A 7,949-nucleotide genomic window follows, 5' to 3' on the forward strand; every position below is an offset into this window, starting at 1 on the left:
AAACGATGTCTATGGTGAAATGTTGTCCAGATTTGCCTGACATCATAGTGTTTCTCTCATCTCATAAAAATGATGTTATAGAAGCACACCTCCTTGAAATAATTTTAACAAGTAGCTACAGAAGCCAAATTGCTCTAGAAAAACATTGAATTCATGGAGAGTCATGTGTTCTCATGGGCCCCTTGGCTTCCTTTGTTTAAACACATTGGTCTCCACAGCATACTTCTTCAATTATGGGTGTCCCTGCTTTGCCTTTAAATGCCAGCTGAGCATTTAAAGAGTCCCTTTCCCCTAAATATCTTTGAAAATGCCCAGGGGTGTGGACACGTAATCAGAAATCATTCCTTCGAGTGTCCCCATCATGACAGGAATCCGGGGTCTCCGATGCTTCCACAAAGATGTCCCTCAGGACTAGAGGTCTGTCCCCATCACCATTGCTATCATAATGACCAGGACCTAGAAATCCTATAGGCCCAATGTTGGTAAATTTTGAATACCTGCCAGTCAAGATGGTAATGCAGTAAAGTGACAGCTGAAGGCTTGTTGAGTATTCCCACAGCAAATTTGTTCAACCTCGTTATGATGGTGGTTTATGGCAGGGCCTTCTCCCTGGGGGTGTGGCAGCCATGCACGGAAGTCATCACCCCTCCCCCGAAGACTTCCCTAGATGCAGTGCCCCTCCAAGGTATAAACTCTGTTCCTGTCATCTTTGTAGCTAGCATCCCCACCTCAGGGACAGTCAACTCCATGCCCAAGCCAATATCACTGTGACTCAAGCCAGTGTCATGGCAATAGGAGAATCAGCGGGGGGGGGGGGGGGGGGCGGCACCCTGCTGCAAAGCTCTATGAGCCCCATTGTGTTACTACCCTTAGAGAGTTATCATTCTTTCACATCACAACCACCGTGCCTTTCTCCAAGGCTGCTGACAAGCCCATGGAGTGTCTGGGTCAGGGCAAGATTCTGGTGTCAGCTGAGATACCACCTGTAACTCCACTCTTCACTAATGGCAACCTTTATTGTGGGAAGGTGTTTAGTACTTCCCTGGAGACACATGTCCCTCTCTGTAACTGTCCTCCATTGGGGAGCAAGTGCCCTTCTTTCTGCACATTGGTGGGCAAGATTTTGAACTTTCTCAGGACGCTCCTAAGCCCTGTTGAAAATCAGTAGAGAGAAATGAATGGGCCGGGGATGGCCGTGACTTGCCTCCACTCCCAGGAGCTCCAGACCCACAGGTCCTGCCCAGTCCTGGAACTCTGAAGTCCTCCATCATGTCTGCACCTTTTCCCTCTTCTGCTCTAAAAGGACTCCAAACAGGACATCCCATGAAACCACAAGATTCAAACCTCCCGCTCCTCCCCGTATCTTTGCACAAGCAACAGTACAGATGATTAAATTCACAACAGTCTTAGCTGGTACTGATGGTTACCTGGGAGTTTCTGAGTGCGACTCAGAGTTGGTTCCAAACAGGGATACATTTTTAATGGTTGCATTTAAGTGCTTAGTGCTCCCGAATAGTAGGACAGGCCCTTGCTGGGGACACAGCCTGTGAAACACAGGGAACCAGCATCATTCCTTAACATCACATGCATCATGAAACTTTTCTCCTCATCAAAGTGAAATATCTTCATGGCATACAGTTAGAAAAGTACAGAAAAGTATGTTGAAGAAAATAGTAATCAACTATCATCTACTTCCCACAGATAGCCATGGTTAATATTTTAATGCATTTCCTGTTATATTATTTAGCATAAATTATTATCTTTTAGGAAACATCTAATATAAAGCATACAATACATAAAGATCTATCAGAAAAAGAGATAGTCTAATACACATACAGTTTATACACACGTGTATGGGTATATAAAATAGTAAGTATATATAAGGATAAGTAGATATGAAATAAGTATAAATAAATATGTATATGTATATGCATATATAAATATATATGTATTTTTATATACACATATTAATTAAAATGTATATGTATATGCATATTTTATTGTAAACATTTTCCCAGATAATTAGTAAAACATGATCTTCGTGGTCAACATTCTGTCTTACGGATGCAACAAATTTAAACATCGTCCTGTTGGTTGGTATTGAGGTAGTTTCCAATTTTTTATTGGAAACTGTGTGCCTCTCTTATCAGTGAGGGAGAACATTCTTAGGATCAGAGTTTCTTTCTCAAGAGATCTATGTATTTGGCATCTACTAATATAAATCGCTGAAATGCTTCCAGAGAGTTGGTTCTGACTCAGTGCCGGGCAGGTTCCACCCATGAGACGGGGCCAAAAAGGAGGGGCACCTTCAAGCTTTTGCTTCTGGTGGGAAGACTCTTGACCACAGTTTCTAATATTCCTCTGCCTGAAAGTAGACACAGAACCTTGTCAAATCATGGAACTTTTGTTCTACCTCTGTGTACCTACCTGGAAAAAGAGAAGCTCATCGACTCCGTGAACTGCAAGCCAGTCTTCAAAGTTGAGGTACTAGTTTCACCATATCATTTGGTTATAGAGCGGAAGTGAATGAACTGGGGCCCTGGTGTCAGACTGTGGGTTTTGAGTCCTGACTCCATCATTTGTTCTGTATTCTCATGTAACTTGGCCAAGTCAGTTAACTTCCCTTTTCCTTGTCTTTAAAATGGAGGATCATAGCACTCACCCCACAGGTAAGGACTAGGTCAAATCAAATTTAATGCATGCATTTTGTGTTAGTAACTATTATTGTTGTTACTTATTATTTTAGTCTCACTTTGAAACTGGCACTTGCTTCCTTTTAAATGTTCTTAAAGCAGGGGTAGTAGGAGTACTTAAAATTTAACCAAAATACCAAAGTAACTTTATCCAAAGTGTCAAATCAAATCAGTAAAGTCAGTGTTTTTCAAAATATGTGCCCTGAATTTTAAGTTCTGTCAAATGTGCCCCAGGGACCTCTGGTGGGGGATGGGCGGTAATCAGAATGATAAGGGCAGCCAGGTCTTCAGGAACCCCAAGCACATAGATTTGTTTTTACGGCAAGAATTGCTAGCCGACAAACAAAACCATTTCTTCATCTTGAATGAACAACTAGACCTCCTGTCCCATGTCCCATGCAATTAGGTGCTGCCATGCAACATTGTGGGCCATATGGCCTCTGTCTCAACTACCCCCAACTCTACCATTGCAGCATGAACACAGCCTCAGACAATAGGTAAACAAATGGGTATGCTGCGTCCCAGTAAAACCTCACCAAAATTGCTGTCATTTTCCAACCAGTGGTCTAGAGCCTGGCGATCAAGGGAGAGTTACACGGGGGCAGTTGGAAGGGCAGAACTTGCCAGATTGGAAGGACCTCGTGGACCCTAAGGTGAAGTTTAGCTTTCATCCTCAGTGCAGGAGGGAAGGCTTCAGAAGATTTTAGAAAGGGGAATGGCCTGATATATATAAACCATTCCTCACCAGATTAGTCTTTGAGATTGCAATCACTATGTGAACCACTGGCCTGATTTAGGTATCCCTCTGTGAATTTCCTAAGGAAATTCTAAGCAAGCTCCTGACCAAGATGGTATCTTCAAGGAAAGACCAGCAGGCAGACCCCAAGGAGCTTCACAAGATGGCATTCATAACCTAGATGAAGTTGCCATGGCTTTAGCACTGATCCTCAGGAGGCATCAGAACCCTGAATCTCAGTCCCCCATTGCTCTCTTCCTGTCGCTAAATTCAGGAGATTAGCATAGGAAGTCAGAAGCACAGCTAAGTAAGTGTCCATGAAAAACACAATTGCTCTGTGTAAGAAGCCTATTCACTCCCCACAGACAGAACTACATTTGAACAAAGTAACAGTAATCCTAGCGGTTACCATTTATTAACAATGTGTTGGGCATGGTAGAAAGCACTTTATATGATTACCTGGTCTAATCCTCACAACAAGCCTATTTGGCAGAAACTGTGGTTAAGCCCCCTTCACAGAGAAAGTCAGAGGTTCTCTAACTTGTAAGATGATGAAGCGAGTGAGTTTTAGAGATGGGAGCTGAACCCACGTGGTGTGAACCAGAGTCTGGGCACTTAACGGCTATAACGTGGTACCCGGGTGCAGGCAAACCTGTTCAGAATGTTGCTGGTGAACATCTAATCAGCTGGGGGAAAGGAAGGCAAGGAAATCTAACTTTAGGTCCTCAGGCTAATATAGCCTGAGGCATTCACCTCACTTAAGAACAGCGTTCCCAGCAGGTGGGCCCTCAGCTCACAGTCCTACGGTTCCAACACTCTCTCCACCTCCACCCCAGGCGGTAGACTTCCTGCTGGGAAAGAAGGACTGGATGGAAGTAGCTCCTGGATGGTGCTGGAGAAAGTACTGCTGAGGTTTGTTTTACCAACTCTCTTTTCCCTCTGTGTCTCATCTGATCTTTCTGTGCCTTTGGATGACTTTGCACTGATTCTATGTGAGTTTCATAATTAAACACTAAGGGTAATTCCCTCAGCTCCACCCCACCATCTGAGAGTCCCCAACATGATTAATCTCCCCACCTAGTAAGACTGCAAAATGCTCCAGAATCCTTATTTATATCTTCACGGGGGCGGAGGGGGGAAGTGGGGAGCCATATCTGGAGTACAATCGTCAGTAAGAACAGTTTGCCACATTAAGTAATGAAAATCCTAAACTCCTACTATGTAGACCAGAATCCCTTCTCAAGGATTAGAAGTATTACACTTGCCTGGGTGTGCTCAGGAGTTCACTGAGGAGAGTGAATTAACATTTGAACTCTTTTTTCTTTTTTTAAGTTTTATTAATTTATTTGGGGGAGAGAGAGAGAGAGAGAGAGAGAGTGTGTGTGTGTGTGTGTGTGTGTGTGTGTACAAGAGTAGGCAGAAGGGCAAAGGGAGAGGGGAAGCTGACTCCCCACTAAGTACAGAGCCCTACGTGGGGCTCAATCCCATGACCCTGAGATCATGACCAGAGCTGAAACCAAGAGCTGGATGCTTAACTGACTGAGCCACCCAAGCACCCCCTGAACTCTTTTAAAAGAGAGGGGAAATGAATGAAAAGATCTGTTTGAATGGACAAGACTAAGTCCATAAGATCTGTGAATTATATTCCCAAGAACATATCGAATTCTGCCCACAGACCAAGGGAAGTAAAAGCACATGTAAGAAACAGAACAGATGCTGTTGCCGTGGTCTTACAGAGAGACAAGCTGAGAGGAAGCAGCAGTTCACCAGGGCCCACGGGTTAGCCCCAGATTCACAGCTATTTGGTGGGCCACAAGAGCATATACGTGTCCCAGAATGACTCAGTGGTACCTATGAGACAAGGTTTGACTCACTAATTAGTGTACCATGAAGTTTTAATAAAAAATGTTTTTTCCAAATGCTGTTTTGATGAACGCACAAGTTGGTACATGAGGGTTTAGAAGTTAGTCAAAGGAGTCTCGACAATCAGATCCTTTCAGCACAGCCTTCCCTTGGCCCCTGTCTACTCTTGATCATAATCTGAGTCAACTTGAACTTGTCACCTCGAATGAAACATATATTTTTATAAAACAAATAGTAACGGTATCCCTCATGTGCTATATTATTTCAGCTGATTTGTATCGATGTATCAACATTCCGAAGAAAACAGAAAGTGTATGCTGGTTTTAGTAACTTTTTTTTCCATTTTATTATTGTCATTGATGTAGAATTCATATGATATAAACTTCACCATTTTTAAAAATACAATTCACTGGGTTTTAATATCCTCTTAATTTTGTATATCCTGACTACCTACTCCCAGAGCTTTGTCCTCACTCCAGCAATGAACTCTGTATCTGCTAGCAGTCACTCCCCATTCCCTTCTTCCCAAACTCCCTGGCAACCACCAACCAACTTTCCGTTTTCGTGGATTTGACTATTCTGGACTAACATATATCGATCAGTACTTCATTATTTTTTATGGCTGAATTGTACTTTTGTATGGATATACTTTTGTTTATTTATTTATTCATCAAATGATGAACATTTAGGTCATTTCTACTTTTTGGCTATTAAGAACAATGATATTGAGATGCCTGGGTGGCTCAGTCGGTTAAGCATCTGCCTTCAGCTCAGGTAATGAGCCCAGGGTCCTGGGATGGAGTGCTGCATCTGGCTCCTTGCTCAGCGGGGAGTCTGCTTCTTCCTCTGCCTGCCCCTCCCACTGCTTGTGCTCACTCTCTCTCTCTGATGAATAAAAAAATAAAATCTAAAAAAAAAAAAAAAAGAACCATGGTGTTATGGACTTTCACATATTAGTTTTTCTGTGGGTATATGTCTTTGTTTCTCCTGGGTAGATACTTAGGAGTGGATTCTCTGGGTCAGATGGTAGCTATGTGTTTAGCTTTTTGAGGCGCTTTCATGGTGGCTGCATCATATTACATCTCATCAGCAATATATGAGAACTGCAATTTCTCCACATTCTTAGCAACACTTATTTTTCCATTTTTAAAAAAGATTTTATTTATTTATTTGACAGAGAGAAGGAGATCACAAGTAGACAGACCAGCAGGCAGAGAGACAGAGGGGGAAACAGCCTCCCCACTGAGCAGAGAGCCCAATGTGGGGCTCGATCCCAGGACCCTGAGATCATGACCTGGGCTGAAGGCAGAGGCTTAACCCGTTGGACCACCCAGGTGCCCCTCCATTTTTTTATTATAGCTACCCAAGTAGGTATGAAGTGATACCTCATGTGTTTTTTATCTTCATCTCCCTAGTGACTAATGATGTTGAACATCTTTTCATGTGCTTATTGGTCATTTGTACATCTTCTTTAGAAAACTATTCAAGTCATTTGCCTATTTCTTAAAACGTAAGTTTGTCTTTTATTATTGAGTAGTGAAAGTTTATTATATCTATTAGGTCTAGATCTTTATGATTTGTGAATATTTCTTCCATTCTGTGGGTTGTCTTTTCATTTTCTTCATAATGTCCTCTGAAGCAGAAAACCTTTTGATTTTGAAGGAGTCCACGTTGTCAATTTTTTCCTTGTTTGTGTGTATGTGTGTGTGTGTGTGCTTTTGGTGTCATGTCTAAGAAACCATTGTCTAATCCAAGTTTATGGAGATTTACACCTGTGTTTTCTTCTTAGTGTGTTACTCTTTTAGCTCTTGCAGTTAAGTTTTTGATCCATTTTGAGTTAATTTTTGCATGTGGTATGAGGTAAGTGTCCCACTTCATTTCTCTGCATGTGGCTATTCAGTTGTCCCAGCACCATTTGTTGAAAAGATTATTCTCTCTTCATTGAATAGTCTTGACATTCCTGACAAAAATCAGTTAACAACAGACATGTGGGTTTCTGGACTCTCACTTCTTTCCCACTGATCTGTATTTCTCTTCCTATTAGAGGACTACACTATCCTGATAACTGTAGCTTTGTAGTAAGATATGAAATAAGGAATCATGAGTCCTCCAAACTTACTCTTCTTTTTAAAGATTATTTGGCTACTCTGGGTTAATAACTTTTTAAAACATCAAGTTAAAAATGAAGCTGCAATTCTCTAAAGGAAGACAATTTCAAGAAGACACTGTAACCTCTGCTTTGTATGTAGTGGGTACTTTTGAAAATGCTTGTTGCATGGAACACATTAATTTCATCTCTGTTCAAACTCTGAAGGCCAAAGTCACTTCTTTGGAGCTGCTCCTCAAATCCATCTCTGTTCTGAGAAAATAACTCTTTCATTCCTTGTCTGTAAAACCATTGTATTGGAAAACTTTATTCTATTTCTTTGTCTATGTGTCCATTTTCCCCCATTAGACTGTACCCCCATCAAGGACCTAAATCACATTGAACGCATCGCTGGGTCACCAAAGTCACGCCCCGAGTGGATGACGAGTATGTGTTTGTTAGAAGGAGGGGAGGCAATAATGAAGGAAGGGGGGATGGGTGAGAAGGTAAGAAGGAAGGGAAAATAAAAGAGAAAGAGAAAAGAAACAGCTAACATTTACTAAATGTTTAT

This window comes from Neovison vison, chromosome 1, assembly GCF_020171115.1.
Source record: "Neovison vison isolate M4711 chromosome 1, ASM_NN_V1, whole genome shotgun sequence".
Taxonomy (NCBI): Eukaryota; Metazoa; Chordata; class Mammalia; order Carnivora; family Mustelidae; genus Neogale; species Neogale vison.